The sequence below is a fragment of the Ceratotherium simum genome, chromosome 8 (assembly GCF_057802395.1).
Source record: "Ceratotherium simum simum isolate JZ-2026a chromosome 8, ASM5780239v1, whole genome shotgun sequence".
NCBI classification, from domain to species: Eukaryota; Metazoa; Chordata; class Mammalia; order Perissodactyla; family Rhinocerotidae; genus Ceratotherium; species Ceratotherium simum.
Genome location: NC_141907.1, coordinates 79702787 through 79728676, shown reverse-complemented (window position 1 = coordinate 79728676; position 25890 = coordinate 79702787). Strand labels below are relative to the sequence as shown.

At 36.1% G+C, this 25890-nt stretch overlaps 1 long non-coding RNA gene across 2 annotated transcripts; it reads right to left on the bottom strand.

The window, feature by feature from the left end:
- Positions 1-466: 466 nt before the first annotated feature.
- On the bottom strand, positions 467-25020 carry LOC147916515 (uncharacterized). 2 transcript variants are annotated; one of them, XR_015553018.1, is made up of 4 exons: positions 24811-25020; positions 13426-13517; positions 6708-6829; positions 467-2948 (listed from the first exon to the last, which is right to left on the bottom strand). It is a non-coding gene; the product is annotated as an uncharacterized LOC147916515 (long non-coding RNA). The 2 variants fall into 2 exon arrangements; XR_015553019.1 differs by lacking the exon at positions 6708-6829.
- Between the last annotated feature and the right edge of the window lie 870 nt (positions 25021-25890).

Sequence of the window (25890 nt, the reverse complement as noted above, 5' to 3'; positions counted from 1 at the left end):
CTGTCCAGCCTTCTAGAGAGAGACAGACCTTATCTTTACTCTGGAATATAAACAAATGTCTCTAGGGAGGGGAGGAAGGATTTATTTTTATTACCCTGAGATATCTCTGCAGAAGGAGAGTTCTTTAAGTTTACTATCCTTAAATGTTTCCTTATACAAATATTCTTAACTTCGCTGTAAGTATCTTTGCCAAGAGGATCAGCAACATGCAGAAAAATGAGATGTTCATGGAGAACTGTCTCCCAATCACAGTCGCCTTGTCTTTGTAACTTACTTCCAGCACTTGGCCCCTGCGAGCCTGGTATCCCACTATCCCCATGCATTTAGAGATCCCCGTTTGATGGTAGCATTATCCCCCGTAATTTCTGACCTACATAGAAGAATGACCACAGAACTCTTCAGGGATGTTGGGGCTACCCCTCATAAATTTATTTGTCACATTTTTTGTGAAAGATGTGTCCTATGGACCCTCCTGGGATGACTGAGCTGGTCTTAACATGATAAATTTACCCTAATATTCCAGTCTCTCTAAATCTTTGGACATCTTCCTCTATAGTATACCAAGACAGTTCTGAAATGTCAACTTCATTAGTGTAGGCCACCTTAGGGTTCACATTTCAGACAATCAAGCAAAATAGTTGTGAGAGCCCTTTCTAACCCCTTCAGTCAAGCACTGAATCCAGAATCTCTGCTTAGTGGGCCTGTATCAATAAATTTGGCCTGATCTAACTTTATATTCTTTATACCATTACCCCACACCCTTAAAATCCATTCTTACACATATTCCTCAGATTTCTGTATATATATATGGAAAATAATCATGCAGTCCTTCTGGTGTATAGGGCCCCTTTTCATGGGTCACACTTTGTACCTTACCTTTTGGGGCCTGCTAAAAATTGATTCTAGTTATAGGCTGAGTCTATACTAGTCTAGTCTAGTTAGAGGCCTAGAAACAAAGAGGGATGGCTGGGATATGTCCTTCCTGAGCAGCATCAGCAGTGCCCTGCAGGGCAGCTACCTTGGGAAGACCATTACAGGTTCTGCAGGCAAAGCAAGACTCACTTCTTTAGGCAGGAGTGGAAAGTCTGCGTCTACCGTCAGAGAGGAATTTAGGGGTTTGTCTTTCCTAGCTTCATTGGGATCTACATCTATGTCCCCATTTGAATTTTCAGGATCCCATTCCTTCCCAACCAATGCCCTCATGTTAACAGAAGATAACCTGAAAGGTAGGAAATTCAATTTGTATTGTAATCCCACCATTCACAGGATGAGACTGACTTTTTCCCTCCAGCTTTATTGAGATATAATTGACATATAACATCGTGTAAGCTTAAGGTGTACAACATGTTGATTTGATACAGTTATACATTGCAAAATGATGCTCTCCATAGCATTTGCTAACACTTCCATCCCATCACATAATTACCATTTCTTTTTTGTGGTGAGAACATTTAAGATCTACGTTCTTAGCAACATTCAAGTATATAATACAGTATTATTAGCTATAATCACCATACCGTATATTAGATCCTCAGAATTTGTTAATCTTATAGCTGGAAATTTTTACCCTTTGACCAATATCTCCCCATTTCTCCCACCCCACAACCCCCAGTAACCACCACTCTATTGTCTGTTTCTCTGAGATTCTGACTTTTGTTTTCAGAAATCTCAACTTTGTGGCAACAGGAAATAAAGGTTTCTTCCAAGGCAGATATAGAGGCTTTCAAGTCATTTATCAGCTTGAGCGGGAATCTGAAGCCCTGAGATCATCCTTTCCTTTCCCCACTTTCTCCAGCATAGTCAGGAGAAATATCATTATTCTTCTTAGTTTGACTAAAATATTCGAAAGTATCAAATACATGGTCATCTAGGACTTTCCCTTCTATATGTATCTGATTAAGAGTATGCAAAGGTGCCTATTTCTATTGCCACATCATGCCATGGACTACCAGTACCCTCTTTACCGCTGCAAATACAGTTTTTAGTCTCTATAAATCTAAGCAGATTAAAGAAGCAATTCAACAAAACCCAGAACCACTTCAGAGAGCTCATCCTTACCACACTGTTCCTCTGGAACCACTACTCTTACTGAATCTGCATGAGTTAGGTTCAACAAGAGAAATAGGACTAGTAGGAGCTATATATTAAGAGATTTGTGGGAAGGAATGGGCTTATACAATTGTGGGGGCTTGTAAGGCCAGTCTAACGTCCCTAGGGCTAGCCATCAGCAGGGCAGGCTGGAGCTCTCAGGAGTGAACTGAAGCTGGAACCCATAGGCAGAATTTCTTCTTCAGGGAAGCCTCTGTTCTGTTTTTAAGGCTGTTTAACTAATTAATTTATGCCTACTCAGATTATTTTAAATAATCTCTTTTACTTCAAGTCACTGATTATGGACATAATCACATCTATAAAATATCCTCACAGTAATGACAAGTGTTTGATTGAGTAACTGGAGACTATAGCCTACTCCAGTTAACACATAAACTGTCCATCATAATAGAGAAACAGTTTATTATTTTGAAAACTGGTAAATAGAGGAAAATAATCAAGCATTAATACTTCTCTTTCTTTAAGAACTATTCCACTAGATAGGCAAAAAATAGATGCATGGAAATGTGTCTTCATAAAAGTATACCAACCAGTAATGGAAAAGAAATGATAGAAGAGAATATCACCATTTAGGGCCCCAATGAGTTAATGGATCTAGGCACTGAGCATAAATAAAATGAGGGAAAACCAGACATTATTTTTTCCTGATGAAAGAGCACACCACCATTTATAACTGTGCCAAAGACCTGAACCTGAGCCTGATCAGGCCTCTACAGTCAGCTGCCAATATGCTGAAAACACAAAGGACAAATTTTGCTGCATTGTCCATATAAAATCAGCCAAATCCAGACTGTGGGAAATTCTTCATATCAAATAGTCCAGGTTCATCAATAGATAAACTGTAAAGAAATTAAAAGAATAGATAAGGGGATATGTGATAAAATTAATCTTAAAACCTGTATCATTTTTTTTAAGGACAAAAGTACAGTATCTAGGTAGGCACACTCGGGTGATAATCTGAAAAACAGCTGTTTACATGATAGATTGATCTGTAGTTACATAGAATATTAACCTTAATGTCATACATTTTCATAACTCTTCTAACAGGAACTAATTCTTCTCCTGTTTGTTAGTTGAAATCCATGTTAATTAGGCTGTCTTACTACATGGATTCTCAATAATGAGGGAAACAGCAGCATGTATGTTATTATTAGGTCCTAGGAAATCTCATAGTTTTGATATCTATTGTTTTGGGATGTTCAACACCCATTCTACCCTCTTTTCTTGTAAAGCAGAATCAATCACCTTTGTGGAACTTGTTCCTTGTCTTAAAATGGAGCTGATACTACCACTCCCCATTTGTGCGTTTCTGGCCATTATACGGGTGTGGCAAATCAGAGTTTACCAACTCTATGTCACAGTAACCGATACAGGAGAGGGAAGGGGATCCATTTATTCAATAAATATTTGTGACAAAATTAGACCAATCAGAGCTCTTCCAAGGGCATTTTTCATTGCAATACAATGTCCCTTTCACACTGGCACTGGTAAGCTGTTAGGATGTGAGCCTGGTTCTGTCAGCAGGCTTTCGATCAATCATATGGATGGAGAATTTGAGTATGAGACAAACATGCCTTGACATCGTCAGTTTCATGAATCCAGCAGTGCCTGAAGCCCTGGACTGCAGACTTCCCAGTTATATAAGCCAGAAAATTTTCTGTAATTTTTAAATTTGGTTTCCATTACTTGTAACTTAAGGACTTTTCACAGCCAGCCCTGGTGGGCTACTGGTTAAGATCCAGTGCTTTCACTGCCTCAGCCCAGGTTCGTTTCCTGGTCATGGAACCACACCATCTGTCTGTCAGTTGTCATACTGTGGCAGTAGCTCACATACAACTAGGATACACAGCCATGCACTGAAGCTTAAAAAAAAAAAAGATTTCTTAATAATATATTGAGAATATTTGAAGATTTCCAAAAAATAAAACAGCAAGGGGACTGTAAGCCTGTGTCTTTGGTAAAGACTATGGGAAATGGATTTTACGTGATGCGAGAGAATAGAGTTGCAAGGAGATTTGAGAAAACATCCTAATATCGTAGCATATAAATGTGCTCGTAAAAATGTGTTTTATTTTCTCAGACTTTTGTCTGGTAAGATGTTTACAGTCAATGAAATGTGTTAAGATTCTACATTGAACACACTGAAGTGACTTACCCAAGTTTACAGAATGGCAGGACCTGTTCTATGCCTCTGCAAATAAATCACATTAGCTCTCAGACAGAAAAGAACATGGAACCAACCATTTTCAATGTATAGTACAAGCAATCCAGAAAAATATCCATTTAAGCTTCCAATTAATCTTTTCTCGGTCACCTTAAAAATCACTTATCAAATATAGTTTTTAAAATAAATACTGTATTGTGATCCTATGTATATAAATATGTCTGAAAAATTTATTTAAAACCTTTGAAGACATCTCAAAATTGCTAAATGGTAAAGAAAAGGTAAAATATTTTATAAGTTTATGCTAAAATTAGAGCCTTTCACTAATTTTATTTAAGAGAGTTTATTCACCAGTCTTATTCCACAGAGGCAATGCATTTGGAATTTTAAATTTTTGAATGGTAAATTATAAGATTTGTTTTTAAAAGGAAAACAAAAATATTTATATTTAAAAAAATATTTCTTTAAATCTACACTACTCTCTTGCATGTCAAAATAGCTGTAACTCAGAGGTAAAGTAATAAATAAATATTGATAAAGCATTTATTAATATATAAAACTATGGTAATTCCAGAAGGCCTGCTTTTGTAAGCACTCTAATACATGGACAATTTCCAAGAAGTGTTCTGAAGTCTAATAATTATCATCCCAGATGCCGGATTGTGTCTGCGTGGGATGAGCTGAATATGCTGTCACATCTGACAGAGTTGCCAATATTAAACCAACTGTGACTACTCTCTGTACACTTCTCTCTCTAGGGCATTAAAAAACTCTTAATTAGCTTTTGTTTCCAAGCAGGGCTTCATTTTTCATGTTATTACTTCATTTTGCTAGGATTATTAGATCCAAATTGACCTTGACATTTCATCTATTACAATAAGTGCATATATTTATGCAATATTTAAATTAAAGTTGTTAACCTAAGGTAAAATCAGAGGTTCGTTAAAAACAAAAATGTTCCTTTAATACTGAAACATGAATTTGTTATATGCAATTCAGAATCATGATGAGATATGATAAATTTGTCAAAAAAAGCAAACCTATTCTTAAAGACTTGTTGATGACTTAAAAATGTTAAAAATACATACAAATGGAAGAGAAGGTGGATATGAAATTATGAACCTATGCTGCTGATACGATTCTTGCATAAATTCTATACTACCACAATGGCAAAAAAAAAATCTGAAGTAAGAATATGTTCTACTTATTCTGGAGAAAATTTAGAAAAATTGCCATATGATGTATTCCCAAGCGCTTTGAGTTCCCAAGGGGAAAATATTACACCGGTGCAAAATATTCAGGTATTGTTCAAAGCCTAGTATTTTTGAACAACTTCATCTAAATGCATTTTTTTTATACAGTGTCAATTTCAACTTATGTGAAATTTGTCATACAATAAATTTCAATGTGGGTATGTATCTTCACTTAGAGTTCAGGGTCAGTTAAAATATGTCAGCAAAATCAACTGCCTATGAAAGTAAAGAGCCAATTGTCATTTACCTTTACAGATACTAATAGTGTGTTTAACAAGTAACAATATGCGTCCTCCTTTTAGCAGAGATGCTGCTTACTAATGACATCTCATTGCTGCACACAGCAGGGACTCTCATTCTATTTGGGCATAATGACTGAGCTGACATCAGTTTTTAAGAATGTATGTTATCATTATTCATTACAGTACTGCACTGAAGCTTCTCTGGGAGGCAATAAAGAACGAAATGTATGTTTTAAAGACCCTCATTTTTCCCCTAAATGCTTGAATTAAACTGCAGTCTGCGGTGTTCAGAGAATTGAGTTATGTCTTGAAGAAATGCTTCTCTCGGAGTACATCACGCCTGGAGATTGGGCTCTGATTAGCCTCTGAGTTTTCTAATACAGTCTATTGATTTTCTGCTACTGTAGCTGCCATTGGATTTCGTGTGCTGGCACAGGGGTTCTATCTTTTGCATGTGAGAATGATGAATGGTTGTCTGCAAGGCTCCAAGCACATACTTATTTCCTCTTCAGTAAAGACAACCGTCAATATCATTTAAGCCGAGAAAAACAGTGAGGAAGCCAGCACGCTTACGGAATAATTTGGGTTTTCTTCATATTCATTGTTGATTCTAGCTACTAAACTGTACATGTTCTACAAAAAGCTAGCAGTCTTATTTAGTACTCTTAAATTTCCTCACTCTCATGGTGGGGAAAATAAATTTTGTATTAAAGATAAAAATGCATCTTTTATGAAAGTATATTATGAAAACAATTTCATTTTTACTTTTGATTGGCCACAACATTGATTTAAAATGCAAACAGACTAAGACTAAGAAACAAACCAATACTCTGAACCCATTTTTTAAAGATTCTTACTATAAATGAATGTACAAAATCATAATCACCTGGAACTTCCCAAACGTTACACTAAAAAAGGGTCATTTCAATGTCAACTCACACTGATGTTTTTTTCCTTCAGTAAGGATACCAGATCGTCTTAGATCAAGTTCACTACAAGCAGAGTCTGAGAAATGGATTCTTGTGCAAGTGATGCATTGAAAAGGTGGTCTGGGATGACACCTGTAGCAAGTGAGGCAAGCAGAGGACGTCAGGGAAAAGCCAGGCGCTGATGTGGGTGCAGGTGAAGTCTGGCCTCAGGCTCATTTCACAGGGAATCCTGGAGTGGGAATAGTCCCACTCATTGTCCCACCTTGAAGAAGGACTCGGCCTTTTTTTCACCCTTGTCAGTAAGTCATTGGTCACAGACTGCCTGGGAGGTGGAAGGGGAGCATAATTTCCTAGACATTTCTGTGCTAGGCGGTTCCCATCAGCCGAAGGTGAATCCTCAGGGTAAAGGGCAGCTGTGAGCTGCTAGCAGCCAGCACTACAGCAGCTGGGAGATGGGTGGATCAGCCCCCTGTTGGGAGCTGAGCAGGGCAAGAGCTGTGCCTGCTATACAGGTCAAATTCACATTCACCATTCTGGTCTGATTTGCTCCCATATAGACACGCAAAGATTGAACATACCACCCATTCTGTTTTAAATGGGGATCTGCAGAACCGATGTACAGTTGGCTTACCAAAGTAAGGGTGATTTGAAATTGTTGTTTAGCATGCAAATTGACCAGCTAAAACCAAAAAACAAGAAGAAAAAAATTTGTTTTGCAATTTATGGATGAAAATCCCAGGGTATTCTACATTAATTGAATCCACAGTTTTACACCTGTTTCAAACTTTTTGTAATTTGAATATTCAGAAAACTACAAATATAAAATGATATGATTGGGTTCCTGTTAATTTTTGCTTTTCCAAAGAACTCCCACAAAATGCATTGTACTGCTGTTTAATTATTGCATGGGAAAACAGATTATAAAATGATCTACTTCTATTTTTCTCAATTTCATTTAAGAGATGAAAAAGATTAAAAAATAGCCTAATGGCTCAAAACGAAGTAGTAAATATGACAGTAACTGAAATCTAATTGCACTTAAAATTCTACCAAATTATTTGTGGAACAATGACTTTCATAGCTTCTAAATGTTGGAACAATCATTCTTTTTTTTTTTTTTTTTTTTTGTGAGGATGATCAGCCCTGAGCTAACATCCATGCTAATCCTCCTCTTTTTTTTTTTTTTCAAGGGGTATGAAGCTTTATTTATTTATTTTTTATTGATGTTTTAATGGTTTCTAACATTGTGAAATTTTGGGTTGTACATTTTTGTTTGTCCATCACCATATATATGACTCCCTTCACCCCTTGTGCCCACACCCCACCCCCACTGCCCCTGGTAACCACAGTCCAGTTTTCTCTGTCCATGTGTTGGTTTATATTCCACATATGAGTGAGATCATACAGTGTTTGTCTTTCTCTTTCTGGCTTATTTCACTTAACATAATACACTCCAGGCCCATCCATGTTGTTGCAAATGGGACGATTTTGTCTTTTTTTATGGCTGAGTAGTATTCCATTGTATATATATACCACATTTTCTTTATCCAATCGTCAGTCAAGGGACACTTAGGTTGCTTCCACTTCTTGGCTATGGTGAATAATGCTGCAATGAACATAGGGGTGCATAAGCCTCTTTGGATTGTTGATTTCAGGTGCGTTGGATAGATTCCCAGTAGTGGGATGGCTGGATCATATAATCCTCCTCTGTTTTTGCTGAGGAAGACCAGCTGTGAGCTAACATCTATAGCCAATCCTCCTCCTTTTTTTTTCCCCAAAGCCCCAGCAGATAGTTGTATGTCATAGCTGCTCATCCTTCTAGTTGCTGTATGTGGGACGCGGCCTCAGCATGGCCAGAGAAGCAGTGCGTCAGTGCGCGCCCGGTATGCGAACCAGGGCCGCCAGTAGCGGAGCGCGAGCACTTAACTGCTAAGGCACGGGGCCGGCCCTGGAACAATCATTCTATATCATAGTCCTTAAATGGTACATGAATCTGGGTTTTCCCAAATGCAAAGTCATCCTCAGAATAAGGAACTATATTCTATAGAAGAGGTAGAGAACTCCTTTTAAAGCAATTCAGATATGGAGTTTCAAATGCATACATATTTATTTAGAAGAATTGTTTTGCTTCACGGAGAATTACTTTTATTGAAAATCTAACCTCATATCTTTTTTTTTCAATAACTTGTGTTTTTAGTTTTCTTCTTTTCTTTCCACCTATAAAAATGTTTGGTGTTTGCTCACTTTTCAAATTACTAGAGTAAGGTTTTTGTATATGATAATTAAAAATGTTATTGGTGTCAAAGACTCTGACCTGCAGATACCAGACTATGAAATTATTGGCTATTGTAAATGATAGATTCTGGAGTGATTTCAAGTCACAACAGGCTACTGGATGAGCTTGTGCCTTTAGATCTTTCTTCAAGCAGACAACTCAAGTGTATAAATTAATATCAATCCAGTTTTGTCTTGGCACCATGGTATTTATTCTACACAGGAATCTCTAATATTGATTACAAGTCATATGAAATTAGACTGATATGCTTCCTTCCATCTTCTTTCCAAAAATTATGCCAGAAATTCAAGGTTAATGGAACAAACTTATTATAATACACTTCTTCTGGGCATTCCTTTGACTTTAGTTAAGTAATTGAGGAAATTAGACAGGTGATACATGCATACACATCCTCAGGCTGAGTCTATGTGAAATTACAACAGTAGGTGAAGAGGAAAAGCTCTGGCCAGATCATATCACCCTACACTATGCTATAGCCTTTATATTTAAAACACATCTTTCAGTGACACTGAGAAAGCATTCATCGAAACTTTGACTTCACTTCCTAGTTGAAAAAGAAAGGACAACATATGCTAAACATATGCTAACTGACTGTTAAGTCTAACAAACTTTAATGTGGTAGACTATCAGTCAATTCACTCCTTGTCAGTTGTAGAACCATATTAGCAGAGTAGCATATTGTATTTTGTGAATTCTTAAAGAATCAATGCAAACTTGATAGAAAGGTAATATTCATCCATTGCTAATTAAGATCAACTGTACTTTGTAACTTGGGAACAAGTTAGTGATATTAACCAATTGAGCAAGGAATATCCATTTTCACTGGTACAAACTGGGGCCACTTGCAAACTTGGTCAAGTCACTTAAACTTAATATGCCCTAGCTACCTCAAATTTAATATAAAGATAACAACAGTACACTCCACTTGAAGATAATAGATGTAAAATACTTAAAAGAGTATGTGGCACATATAGGTATTAGCTATTAATATTCAGCAACTCCACTTTTAGTAATAATCATAAGAAAATTATTAAGGATATATGCAAACATTGTTCTGCAAAGATGTTTAGTATTATATTATTTGATATAGTGGAAAGAAGGTAAATAATCTTCAGGTCATAATATTGGGGTTTGAATGATTGAGCTAAATCCTTAAGATGGAACCCTATACAGCCATGTAAAATGGCATCATAGAAATGTAATCATTGATAAAAATATGTTAACATTATATCACTGAGATAAATCAGGTTAAAAATAGTAATATTAAATATGACTTTAATTTTATTAAAATTTAAAATAAATGCATACAGATACCCCACCAATTCTGATAGTGTAAACACAATGTTAAGGTTGAATATCTCAGAATGTAGATGTATGGGTAATTTTACCTTTTTAATTTTATCATATTATACTCTCTGGATGTTTTTAAAGAAACAAGAAATTCTTTTTAAGAAAAGAGGAAATTAATTTAAAGTTTTAAAAACTCCCAAAATGTATAAAACATCAGTTTCTAAGCTGCTAAGTGATCTTGTAGAGTTACACCTCTAAATAGTACATTTTTTATGTAAATGATGTTCACCCAGCAAAACTTGTGCTACTTCTATATGAGGAAATGGCTTCCACAGAAAGCCTTCTGTTTTTAAATGTAATAAATGCAAAACTCTATAGGAGATATTTTCCACATTATTAGCCTAAGATAATAATGGGAAATTATTGACTGACTACACTTATGTCTTGAAGCTATAAAAATACCTCGCTTATATTACATTCAGCAACTAGAAAAACAGAAACCTGATAAAGCCTTTAGCTGAGACTAATAAAAACAGCCCCCATTATGTGGCCTATAGTGCTCAGTAAGATGGTCTTTTCTTGGCAGAATGAACAATGAACTTCAAGAACACGAACTACTTTTTTTAAAACTTACAGACATACATCTTTGATGATTAACTCCTGAATTTTTCATGCACTCTTTTCAATACTATAAGAAAATATTGTTTTACAAGAAATAGTTTTATTGCTTATAGAAAAATGTTGTAATGTGTCTAGTGGTGAGGATTTAAGCATATATACATAACATTACTAGAATACATTGAAAAGGCAATTAATACTTCATGAAGTCAAAAAGTGTACTTGGCAGAGAAAACTTGTAGCATGCCTAAAAGTTAATTATAGGGAAGGCTATTAAAAGAGATGATTTCACCTTGAAACACAGAAAAGGAGATGAAATCTATCTTTGAGAAATGTGATAAAATTTCCCAGCATGCCACCTCAGAAAGAGCACTAGTTGACGTGATTAGCCCTTGTCTGAAGCAAGGGTTAATAATCTTAGCTTCATCTATTATTTCTTGCATTCATTCATTCACTTAGTTATAGTAGACTATTGCCAGATTAAAAAAAAAAAAAACCAGCTCAATGATAACTAGAATCAAATAACTTACACCATGTCACCAGAAGTTGCTGCTTAATCTTCAGAATACTATAGATTTTGGCAGCAAAGAGCACCTATGTTTTAGTTTCCTTAGAAATGAAATTGGATAAAGCCAATAAAAGGGGGAGGGGTGGTGAAACCAAAAAGCCAATGACCACTGATTGATTTAAAGGAAAATTTGATTCTGCTGAACACGCAAATATTAGGTAATTTCTTGAAATTTAAAACTTTTCCCACCTTAGTTTCTTCCCCTCCCCCTCCTCCGGAACCCTGAATATGGCCAGCCAGCTGACAAATGCACACAGTACTTTTAGATGCCAAATACCTGGAAGCACATGTCAGGCATGATTATCAACAGCCTGTGCTACACGCCAATTTACCCCTCAGGGGCTCTGGGATTGTGTACATGTTGCTAGTCCACAGTGCCAACAAACCATGTGTAGCACACAAACAGAAGTGCAGCCCTTCTCAGGTCTAATCACACGTTTCAGTACCTGACTTTGTTTTTTGTTTATATACCTTATATTTCAGAAATAGGTTTATATTTATCAAAGGAAAAAATAAAAAAGATAAGGAGGCTGGGTCTGATCATATATCATTCTGGGACTAATTCCCAGAAATTATATACTGAAACTGAAAATCTGCTCCAAAAGCTATAATTTCCAGACAGTCAAATAGGCAAAATATCAGCTTGTTATTCATTCACTTATTAACAAGCAGATCAGGAACATCCCTACCCATCTTTTAATAATTATCATCTAATATTTACTTGCCTGCTCATTGCCTTCCTACCCAAACATAAGCCTTCTTTCACACAAGCACAAAAATCTGGAAAACTCTCCTCTGGAATAAGTGCTTCTGTTAATGAATGAATAATTCATGAACTAATACCTTCTTCACAAAATTTTTTAAACACTGGACAATATTATGAATGTTTTCCCACCACCACCTACTCTAGCTTTCAAAACTCGTATTTTATGTTTTGCTAAATTTGCAAATTATGTAAATATAATGGGTTTCACTTTATGGATTTACATTTATGACAGTTAAACCTCTCAGTTATCAACTTATTTGTAAATCCTCACATTAAAATTTCTATTTTAGTTTACAGAGTCTGAAATTAAGTGGTTGAAATGGAAATAAACTAGTTGATTTCTTCTGAACTATTTACAATAGATCTTTACTCATTTCACTTTAACATCAAGAAATCTAATAAAGAATGGCTAAGCTTAAAAACAATCAACCAAACAATTAGCAATCTATTTCTCACTTTATTATTACTCTTTTATTCTATCAATTTAGCTTTCTCACGTTTCATGGAACTGACCTTGAGTTATTTACTAACTTCTATTAGCTTCAAATTCTTCATTTGTTGAGTAGAGTATATAATAGAGTTGTTGGAAGACTAAAGTAGATAAGATATGTGAACCAGCAAGCACGCTGTAGACTCAATCAATGCTGGCCAACATCTTTGATTTCTCCTCTTCTTCACATCAACCCTATCTCCCCCTCCGTGAAACATACAGCCCTAGATGCAATGTTGCTGTGTGTGTGTGTGTGTGTGTGTGTGTGTGTGTGTGTGTGTTTTCAGTCTGGGTTTTTGTACTTTTCTCCAGATTCATCTTCCTGAATATTAGTCAATGGGGACTGATTAATATACTGTCACACTGAATAAAGAAATCCTGTCTTAGAGATTGGATTGGTGGTTACCAGAGGGGAAGTGGGGAGGGAGGAGGGTAAAAGGGATAATTCGGCACATGTGTGTGGTGATGGGTTGTAATTAGTATTTGGGTGGTGAACATGATGTAATCTATGCAGAAATAGAAGTATAATGATGTACACCTGAAATTTATACAATGTTATAAACCAATGTTACTGCAATAAACAAAAAATTAAAAAAAAAAAGAAATCCTGTCTTAAAATATTTGTTTAACTAATATAATTGAAAATTATTCTTATATATGTAATTCATTATTATTTTTTTTTTCTTGGTGTCTCACTTACCTTGTGACTAACTGTAAATAACCAGATGGGCTTTGTTTAAATATAAACAACTTCAAATGCTTCTCTCTCCATGGCTCAAAAGTTCCTGGCACCTATGGGAAATGACACATTGAAGAGATAATAGACAAAGTTTTTACTCTTTATCTAGGTGATGTTAAAGGTGTCTGTAAGGGAACTTGAGCTATCTAAACCATTGTGCAACTATAAAAGATAACCCCCACCTCAAAGGCTAGGACTCAGCATTCTTTCCTTAAATGAAAGTCAAGATTAAAATGAGGTCATATCAGGAGTTTACAAGAAAAAAACAATAATAACTAATTTCAAGTCTCTCTCAGTGTCACATTTTCTCCTGAGATAAGTGGAATGGGGGCATAAGAATTAGCTCATAATCATTAGCTGTGTAATTCTGGAGAATTGACTGAAACTCCTTGACTTATTACATTTCTCTTCTCACATTTCATGGAACTCCAGTTTCCGATTCTTCAGTTTGGGGTAAGAATAAGGTATGATGCTTGAGGTTTTATGATTATTAAATAAAATGATGTTCAAGCACTTGGAAGATTATCAGTATGCAATAAATGTTAAATGTCAGTAATGGGAAAAATACAAAAATAACACAAAAAAATATCTAGTACCATGGAATTAAGGAGAATAGTGTAGTAGTGTAGATATAGGATTATTCTGACACTCTAAAAAGTGCTTCAGGAAAAGGCCTGCAAAAATTTTCATCTATTTGTCCATTTTTGTTTTTTTTTCTTTTGAGGAAGATTGGCCCTGAGCTAACATCTGTTGCCAGTCTTCCTCCTTTTTTCCTCCCCAGAGCCCCAGTAGATAGTTGTATGTCACAGTTGTACATCCTTCTAGTTGCTTTATGTGGGATGCCATTTCAGCACAGCTTGATGAGCGGTGCATAGGTCCACGCCCAGAGTCCAAACCAGCAAACCCCAGGCCACTGAAGCGGAGCACGCAAACTCAACCACTACACCACCAGGCCAGCCCCCATTTTTTGTTTTTTAAATATTGATTGAATAGTCAGAAATTTTAAGAAACAATTTTTATTGAATATACGCTGTATTCGATATGTATATAATATTGTTTGATTTCCTGTGAAGAATGACAAAAATTTCCCTGTTGATCCAAGGAAAAGTGTTGCACTGCCTGAACAGAGCTACACCCTCCTCTGAGTATATAGGTTCAGGATATTAATGATTGTATAGATTTATAACAATTCTAAAATGCATTAAAATTCAACTTGCTGAATTATTATGGTTCATTTTGGGATTATTTCAAATAGCCCTTTGTGTTCCATGTTTATGATGTCATGTCAATAACTGGGACCTAAAAGTAGAGGGGCAATATCTACAAGAATTGTTACTGCACAAAAATGGGGTTCTCCTACTTGATGTGCATAAACAAGCCAATTAATTACAGCATCAATTTTGGGGATAAGAAATCAGCCTTATTCTACAAGATCAGTCTGCAGGGAGACAGGCAGTGTGTGCCTTCAGATCTGTCTCCCCAATTCAGGATTTGGGGTGAAATTTAAGAGGTTAGAGAACATAGGCTGGCACAAGGAAACACTGGTGGGGCAGGTTTTGGTTGGTGGGCTTCAAGCATTTATGGTAAGGTTTTAAACATTTATGATAAGGTGGGTAAGAAATTTTAACACTGGATCTTCCTGAATGACAGACCCTGATGAGAGTCTTCTGACTTCTGATAAGAGTCCGACTTTTAAGTTCCGGTCAGGTCCCAGTCCTTTAGTTCCATGGGGAGAAGAATCTGGTTCCACAGTCATTTCAGGTCAAGATTTATTCTTCTGTGAATGCTCTGGCTACGTGACTTTGCAAATTTTCTGAAAGACAACTCAATCACTCTGTTGATAAGAGATGGGGTCTGTTTGAACTGGCTCTAAATGGGCCCATGGTTATAGAACAACTAATTATTAATAATGTACCAAAAGTCTTTATTAGCCTAAATAGCCACAGTTGCTTATAAGGTAAGTAAATGCTGCATTCTGAAAAATAAAAATAGAAATAGTAATTGGCAAGCTAATTACTGAATAAAACTGTTAAAACTCTGATTAAGTGTTGGAAAAGAAAAATTCATCTCTCACACTCCCAGATGTTAATGTATCTGTTTTGTTTCAAATTTGATATTGAACACAGCAAAAGATGAAAAGTTAAAAAGAAGTTTCAAATGACATTCAACAGACTTCATGTTAACCTTTCTAAAATCATGAAAAGTCACTCTTTATAATTTTATTCAACTAGAGAGTGTTTATTTTGCCATAGAACTGAAACACAGAATTGCTAGAGGAACAAATATATACCAATGATTATTTCTGCCACTCATTTTGGATTTTTGGAGCATCATGAATATTGAAATGATTTCACATGTGTACATTTTCTTTCTCAAACTATAGTGAAACTGGCTCTTTGAGCCAGAAATAGTGGATAGTACTATTTTTTACCACCTACTCTCCATCACATCCCAGTTTCTGGCTTACGACTAAATCATTGCTAAGCTATGTCTTTCCTATTTAAACTATCGAATATTACATTAGTTAACTGCACTATTACTTAGCTGCTCAGCTGTGTTGACATGGGATTTGACCAAACTACATTATACGGATGACAAGAGACAAATTCAATGACCTTGGAGGCCCTTTTTCTCCACTTTGGATAATGAGCAAGAAGGCAAGAAGCCCTTCAGCAGGTCTAGAGCAGCTCAGTGAAGAACTGGCTGATACCAGAGGCTGAGCCCCTGAGACTCAGCCTTATTTATCAAGACTTTTTTATTGACAAGAAAGTTCTTGCTGTTCCACCTTTGTCTGATGTTCTCTGCCCACTGTTTCCTTCAACAGGAAGTTCCCTCACCAGGAGCTCTTTCCACGGTGCATCCAGTGCAGCCATAGCTGGTCTAAGTCTCCTCTGGTCTGAGAGCCCATGGATATCATGTGTTCTGATACTTCTCTGCTCACTTTTCGCTCAATTAACCCTATTTTACATTTACACCACATCAAGGTCTTAGGGAGTGAGGTGTGTATCAGTTTGCATGACAAGGGACATGGAGGCTTATTACTATGAGAGAACACCTCACATCACTTAAATGGTAAAGGGAAAAGGGACACACTCTTAAACATACAATACCAACCTGCATGTATGTCTGTTCCGGAGAGTTTGGGATAGGGAGGGATGGTAGGATGGAGCAAAGGACTCCTTGACGAATTTCTTCAAAATGCTACCATAACATTTTATTGAGAATATACTAAAAGCTCTTTTGGAATCATTTGGATTGAAGTCTTTAAATCAGAAAAGTAGCATTGAAAATTTAAACAAGTATAAACCCCAACAAGTTAATATGCCACCAGAGTTTCTTCAAGATTTTTCTTTACATCTTGATATATCTTAGTAGAACATGCTGTCAGTATACTTTTGTAACTCTTTTTCACTAATTATATTATAAACATGTTTATCCTTTTCTCATAAACATCATTTATGAAGTATACATTGTTTCATCACATAGAGAATATTTAGCATAGGGATAGTTTATTTCTCAAAAGTTTTAGTAGAGTCTAGTACAGTCTAATAATTATTGATATTTTAAGCTGTAGAACAATCAGCAAAAAAATTTCCTTTTGTCTCCTATTTCTCATATCATTTATGAGGATGAACCATATTTGAGGGGGAAAATGGGTAGATTTGAGAGATGCCTATAATGAGTATTTACACAGGAAAACAGATTAATTCAGCTCTCCAACAAAGGGAAGTATTTCTTTTTGATGGCTGGAGTTTGTCTCTTGAGACCAAAGGCCACTGTGCAACTTCAGCCTGAACAGCTGTGGATCTCTGACATGGAAATAGACAGTCTCACCTAATGATACAGATCTCTTGTGATTTTTAACACTACGACTCTAATACAAAAATTGAATAAATCTACCCATCATTTTAGGTTACATTACAGAATGATTCCAGCTGGGAACTTGAGAGGATATATGAGCTGTTTGCTGAATCTCCTTCAAAGGCAGTAATTAAATCTAAATTCCTTAATAGGACATTCAAAGACCTCCAAGATATGGTCCCACTGTCACTTCCATTCACCTTCTTCAGGAGAATTACATTAGAATATACAAAATATGCTCTATTATTCACTACTGCTGTGCTTCTCAGGTTTTTTTTTCTTTAAGGAATGCCCTGCTTCTCTTTCCTACTCCTTTCCCTGTCCAGATATTGTCTGCCTGCTATCCAAGGCCCAGTGGAAAAGTTGTCCCCTCTCTAAGGCTCCACTGACCTCTTCTGAGCCATCAGTGCTCTTCACGTGCCTGACACAGATTTCCTCATATTCTACCTTCTATGACAGATGCTAAAGGGAATAAAATAGGTTTTATTCCCTTTACTTGGTTGGGAGCATCTTGATGGCATGTATCATGTATGTTACAACATCAGCCTCACCACCTTACATGTAATGCTGCTCAACCATTGTTGACTCGCTTGAATGTGCTTAATCATTAGGTGGCAGAGAAAGTTGAGTGATTGCTATGGTTATGAAATTCCAAGCGAAATATAAGTGATAAGTTGGATGGTTATATTCAAAACATGGAACTGACTCTATCTTCTATTTTTATTTTGGTAGAGATTTTATTAAGAGAAATGGAACCTTGAAAAACCTAACCATTCCGTTGATTTTTTAAAAACAATGGCATTATTTTTCTATGTTTAATTAGATATCACAAATAAAATCTAAAAATTTTCCCCATATCTCATTTTAATCTCTTCTCCTTCTAGAACTTCCTTAGATTTTTGTTTCTGCCACTCCATCTTTCCCAGTCTTACTTAATAAAAAATACAAATAAATACAAACACTTCTATGAGGGTGGAAATTTTAGAGCCAATAAATTTGAGTTGGGTAGCAGTTATTGAGTGTGGTAGTTAGGTGTAAAAGACGCAGCAGGACAGGTCTGGCCCTGTCCTGCTCCATCTACTAATTCTATGATCCCGGGTAAGTTACTTATCCTGGCTCAGCTTAAGCTGGCTCATCAGCAACATGTGGGGAAAAGACCCTACCCCACAGGGTTGTTATCAGGATGAAAAGGGAATGTAAGTGCTCCATGTATATGATCTATTTGTATTATTCATTCTTGGTTCTCCACACGTCTTGCTAGCTATAGATCTCTTTCCTAGAAGACAAACATGGACAGAACCAAAATCTGACTTTCTTGACCGAATAGAAATCTTTTAGCCCAGTCACATTTAAGATAGATGAGCATATTTTTAGCTTGCAACATTTTTTTCAATGGAAAATTGAATAAATCAGAAAGTTTTCTTTTCTGAAACAAAATGGAAAGTATCAGCAACAGTGCTAAGGTATTATGCCAACGTCTATTGATTCTTTGTTCCACTCTCTAGGAAGTTAATGATTTTCAAACAGATCAGGAAAGGGTGATGAAACAGAGAGAAACATTTTCTCTAATTCTATTATTCGAGAAAGAGTTCTTCTGTAATGCATGGCAGAAATAAAATAATTAGGCATATGCTTGTCTGTAATCTGGGGGATAATGTATGTTATTTAGCATAGAGGTAATGGCAATCTGAAGCTTTTCAATTATATCCAAAATGCTGACATACCAATTTTGTTACCTCGTACATATCATTAGATTTGTGCTTGACTGAATTGCATGGATGCATCTTCATATTTCTTGAGAAATACACCTTCAATTAATAGCACAATACATTATTGAAGAATTTTCTTGAGAACTAATAATTATTTGGTAAATGATGCTATAAATGAACTCAGACTGAAGAAATTGCTAAACAGAAGAAAACAGAATCTATTCTTAGGTTTATGATATAAAAAATTAAATGATGTCTAATTATTTGGTAGTATCAACTGAATTTCATATAATGCTTGTCTCTCTGCCTAGGGTATATAATTTAAAGTTTTTTGTATACAGAAAAAGTGTTTCCCAGGAGCATTTTATTCTTTAAGTCTTTTTATTAATTTAAAAATAATTTCTTTCTTTTGTCCTATGTAGACAAATTTTCTTCTACTGCTAATTTTTCAATCACATTTGTGTGAATTTCAGATTCTCAACGATTATTTTAGAGCTAATCAATAAACAATAAAAGTTATCCCTGCTGTCTGTGAACCTGAGAGGGAAATTCCGAAGGGCAAAGCTAGTGGTGCTCTCTCAGGCATATCTCTCTCTCTCTCGTTCTCACTCTGGCTCTTCCTCTCTCTGTAGCTCTCATTAATGCCTCTAAATCTTCAATATACTCTGAGACAAAGGAAAAGAAGAATTTCTCTATGTTAGGGATAACATGATTGGCAGGAAATGGGAAAGAGAGGGTATAATTGTTTGAACCTATAATCAGATTAAATCAGGGCCTTCCTCTTTTTAGACTGATCTAAGAAACTTCATCCTCGCCAAGTTACAGAAATGAGGCACCAAATCACAGACTAGTCAGTGTTTCCTTTTAAAGAAACATATCATTAACTCAGAGCCAGAATTTTGGTCTTTTTTTAATTAAAGTATTTTCTAAAGGGAAACTTCAACTGGTTGAAATACATAAGTCTCAGACTTTATATATTATACATACTTTATAATACTTTATAATTTTTCCCTTTGGAATATGGTCATGTTTTACTTTGGCAAAATGAATACAAAGATCAGCATTCCACATAAATATTGTCAGAGTGATGGAAAATGAAACTAAAATCTGCCCCATTGTCAATATTTGACCAAAAATAATAACTTACACTTTAATTCCAAACTCACTAGAATAAATCATGGTACATCTTAAAGTACAAATAGAAAGGTTAAAGTCTCTTTATAAAAATTTTCATACTGTGTTAGTTAAAATAAGATCATTTTTCTCCTTTTCTTTTTACTTCCTAGCAATGATAAATTCTTTTTTCCAAATGGCTTAGATTAAAAGAATTCTCTAGGTAGCATATGAAGTAAGGCTCCAATAATTCATAAATTTCACTAATTGCCAAACTATGATATAGACATTGGCTAGAATAGAATACATTTATATAACCATGCTCTTACATATTTCCTCATTAAGACGTATCTTATATAGTTGCCTAAATGTGTAAACAGTCTATATTTTCTTACTAATGTAGATTGCATTGTTTCTGGCGCAAGGCAGCATAGATTAACATAAGTGTGTGTGTGTGTGTGTGTGTGTGTGTATGTTCTGTCTCTCTCTAGGAAAATGGAAACACTTGATAAAAGGCATTTTGGGAAAATGATATTTCGAATAAAAGGCATTTTCCCAAGGATATATGAGAAAAAAAGATAAACATAATTTTATTCTAGATAATTCTTTAGGCAAAACAAAGTTCTTATTGAAGATTTAGCTCATATACTCAAGGGAGAGTGTAGTGAACAACACAATATAACTATCTGCCTATTTTTAAGAATTTTCCAAATATTCTAAGGGTATTTTTCCATCTTAATGCTCAAAAGCTGGCTGAAATTACATACTTGTAATCAGTAAACAGTTTTTATAAACATTGGCTAATAGTCATAATTCTTTCTTCAGCCAATTAAAATAAAGACACAAAATTCTCATCCTCTGTAACTTGTACCCAGTTACTTCCGTAAAATAGTAAAATGCTTCCCCATAGAGTGGAGCAGCCAGTCAGATACGATCATTCCCACAGCCTTTTAGAATCTTATCAGCACTTCTAGCCTCTCCCAAAGTTGTCGCCATCCTTCTGTCTTAGAAATGGCATTCTTCAATCTATTTTGTAAATGGATCCTTGACATTTTATCAACTTTCTCTCAGCTTAGAAACCTTTTTTTGTAGTCAATGGATATATTGTCTTATCAGACTAAAGGCTCTAACAAAGGGATTCCCTTTCTTTTTCTCAAGGCATATAAAATGGTGACACTTCACTAGGAAATATTTTACAGTTTTCACTCTCAAGGACCAGCCGATTCTTAGGAATAGGTCTCCTTCCGGAAGATCCTTGAAACAGGAGATCTTTGCCTTAAGCAGAAGGATATTTTATGAGAAGATCATTAATTTCTAAGCCAGATAAAGGAGAAGATTAAACAGTATTTCTCAATCCATAATTCAGAGGCTCACTTAAGCCAATTTCAAAGAGGCATGAACACTCAAGGAGACCTCGTAATTGCCCAAGTATCATTTTCAAAAAGTTAAATATGTGACTCACACAAACATAGATTGAATAGCAAAGATTTTTAAACTCATTACATTAGTTTTTTCTTGCTGCTGTAATAGATCACCACCAACTTGGTGTCTTAAAGTAATGCAAAGTAATTACTGTGCAGTTCTTTAGCACTGAAGTCCAGCATGAGTCTCACTGGGTAAAATCAAGAGGCCAGCAGGGCTGTTGTCCTTTCTGGAGGCTCTAGGCAAGAATCCATTTCCTACTCATTTGGGTTGTTGGCAAAATTCAGTTTCTTGTGGTTACAAGACCGAGGTTCCTATTTTGTTTTTGTTGGTGTTGGCTGTCAGGTGGGGGCCGCCCTTAGCCCTTATCACCAAGAGGCCTCTCTTTCATACTTGTCCATAGCCTCCTACATCTCAGAACCAGCCACGGGGCACTGAGTCCTTCCCACTGCGATATTTCTGTGACACGTTCTGTTGTCTGTAGAATCTCCCTCTCTGACCAGTCAGGAACAGTTCTCTGCTTTTAAAGACTGATAGAATTGGACCCACCCGGATAATCCAGGATACTCTCCCCATCTCAAATTCAATAACTTTGAATGCATCTGCAAGGTCCCTTTTGCCATGTAAGGTAACATAGTCACACGTTACTGGGATTAGGGTGTGAACATCTTTGAGGGGGCATTATTCTGCCTATCACACTCATTAGTAAGCTAAATAATACAATTCAGAAGGGGACAGGAGAGACATATAAAATCTGTGGGAAAAAAGAATGCTGTAACAAATTCACACAGATAGACACAAAACAGGTTAATATATTACTGGGCAATAAAACCATAAGATTCGGATTTATCTCTTCTAGTGGATGAAATTTATTTGAATCTTTAATAAATGGAATTATTTGCTACATATCAATTTTTATAAATTAATATATAACTTTGCAGAATGTAGGCCCTAATCAATAGTAAATAGGTGAAACAAAACCATATTTCTTAGAGTCAAACTTTATTGCGCAAATAGGATTCTTTTAAAAATGTATTTCCAAGATTTGGATATTTTTTTTCATAACAAAGTGAATAACATCAGTGGATTATTACCAATTTCTTTGAAATTGTTTTAAAAATTAATTTCCCAGGTTAAAGATAGGATATAAAATAGGAAAGCAATTGTTCAAGTTAACTGTCATCTATTTGATAAATTATTTGGAATAAAAATAAATATGTACTATATGTGCAATTATTTTATGTATGTTCATAATGCATTTAACATATACATGAATGCATATAATGTAGAGATACTTGTGTATCTGCACATAGATAATAACTATATTTATATCTGTATTTGCTATGAACTAAGGAGTCTGCAAAGAAAAAAGAAACAAAACTACCAAACGCAATTCGCGGAAAATGCCTTTCTCAATCTCCTTACATAAAGCATTTTGAAAGTGATCACTCTATAATTCTTTGAAATAGCACATTAATCCAACATATATTTATTGAAGTCCTACTATGAAATATGAATTATATCAGATACCATGGATATTAGGAAGGACTCACATATGGTCCCAGGTCTCAAAGGATATGTAGTCTAATGGTTGAGATGAATAAATAACCAGATAACTCTGATATAATCTGAAATTGCTCAATAGAGGGATATGTGAAATATTATGGGTATACGAATGCATAATTAAATAATCTTTCTTGGGAGAGGGTTTCAGGGAAACTGACAAAATGAAGATACACTTGATTTCACTTTTGAAAGATGGGTAGGGATGAGAGAGCTTAACAAGATGTATGGGCCATCCAGCCAAGGACCTGTGGCGGGCAGTGATTGGGATGAGGTGGGAGAGGTGGCCCACAGCCTTGCTTTGCAGTCAGGCAGATGGAGCTGAACAAGCATCAGCTCTTCTCTTATTTACTGTGTGTCTTGGGCAAGGTAATTAGTTCTTCTAATCTTGAATAAATTGCATAAAAATATCTCCCTCAGAGTACTGTCATACTACTGAGCCGGTATAAATGTTGTTTCCATTGTTCCTCATGTACCATGACTAAAGTGTAGACTTTTTTCTATAGGCAATGGAAATTCATCAGAAGTCTTTTAAAAGATCAGGGTCATAGCAGAGTAGAATGTGGGCGGCAGTGGCAAGAGGTCAAATGCAAACAGGCCATACCAATTGCCCGTGTAACACATGAAGAGGCTGAAAATAAGGCAACGGGGATGGAGAGGAAGAGGTGGTTGCCAGAGGACTCCAAAGGTACAGAGCTGGCTGGGGTGGTAACGTGGCTTCCAGTTGATATGGAATGTAAGGGTAAAGGAGAAATCAAACATAATCATGAGCTCCCCCGTTTAGACAACTTGTTAGCAAGTGATATTATTTAAGAGAATGGGAGGGATGGAGGAGAAGCAAGCAGATCAATAGGGAAGATTTTAAGTTTTTAAATACTTGTTTTAGTCAGGAATAAATTTGTGAAAGAAATTACTTTTTCTACAGTTATTGTCTTAAGGAATTTTATGTTTCCTTTTATGATAAAAAGAAACTGTTCTATAGTGAACTACAAAGTGACATTCATAACATAATCTAACCCAAAGACACATATGTGTGCAGCTTCGTGAGGTTGTGATGTTTTGTAGAGTTTTCATCTTATTATTTTTGCAGTTGTAAAAGTCTTGCCTCATAACCTCAGGTCTGTATTTTCTACGTCTGTTAAAAACACCCCTTGAAGATCTGTCTGACACGGACCCACATACCTTGAGGAAAGGGACTTAGTCTTCTATTGGCTGTGAAGTCCCTTCACAGTGCTTTGTTGCTCTGGTCACAGTAAGTGTTCAACACATATGGAACAAAATCACCCCATAATCTTTAAATGCAGACATTTCTTAAACTCTTGTTGCTAAATTAATTAATTTCCAATTTGGTTGACAATAGCAAATTCAAGAGACTCTCAGTGTTCACAAGGGCCCTGAGAAATTCCATTTAAAGATTATAATCCATTCTTTCTCCAACATAAAACACGAAATATGAAGCAGGAGGCCTGATCTAACCCTGCGGCTCATTGGTCAGCTATCACGCACTAAGGAGGCGCGCTTCCAGGAGGCCCAGCGCCACGCTGCACGTGGGCCGTGAGCCGCGGCCTCCCCGTCCGGGGCGGCAGGGCCGGCGGAGAGCGCGGAGGGACACGGCTTCCTCCCCGAGGTCAGGGCGACACACGCTGTGCTAATCACATTTTGCCCGTGCCCTTCTTACCCAGGCTTTTTCCTGTCGTCATTGTTCCAGTTACGTTTTCCGCCGGGACCTTGGCTCTAGACGGTGCATTCTGAGCGCGGGGCGGGGAGAAAGTAGGCGAATGGTTCTCATTAGCCGCAGCAGCAGTTGTGTGTCTGTGTGGCGTGCTGGAAATACCCACAGCAAGTTATCAGGAGCACAGAGGAGGAGGAAAGAGAAAGACAATGCCAAAAGCCCCTGAGGTGATCCCTGCGAAAGATAATAGAGAACAGTTCCCCTCCCTGAGAGCCGGTCCGGTCCGCAGGCTGAGGAGAATTACACGTGTTCGGAAATGTCGCACACTAATTCTTACTCGTTAGGCCAATTTTCATTTCAAAAGGCAATGAGGCAACTGGAAAACTAATTTCAACTTTGTACAGATCTTTTTAAAAATAATTCATTTCAGCAAAACTCATTTAGTTATAAAAGACTAACTTTTAAGTCAGGGGTGAGAAACACATACGGGTGGGGGGAAGGCGAGAACTCCTGGGTGGGTGTACAAATAAACCATTCTTTAGTTACCAAAAGGGCGTTTTAAAAATAGGTAGAATGTAGCACGTATTTAAAGAATAACGTTGTCTTGCCTGTAAATTAAATTAGATCTTTCCCATCTAAAGTTGTTTAAGAAAAATGTTTTATTCCTTTATATTGAACAGAACCATCAGAACTAATAATGCAAACAACAGAAACTTTAAGATTACAAGTAGGTATATATTTTATTATTAATTAAATATTAATATATAATTGAGTAATATGTATTAATAAACATTTATTTGTGCTACAAAGCCTGGCATCTTGAATTGTGCGTGCTGATACCTCACTCAGTCTCCTTAGGAAGGAAGATGATTCCTGTAAAGGGCTCAGCAGCATGGTTGAGCATAGAGGAAGCAAGTGGAAATGGTTGTTACTGTTATTATCATTTCCCATCACAATTTCTCCTTTCTATTCCTCAGTGTGAAAAATCAACGTATGTCATGAAGCTCTAAGACAGTAACGCTAATATTTCTCAAACTTCACCAATTGTTTGAAATCAAATAAAACTGGTATGAAAATATTGAATAA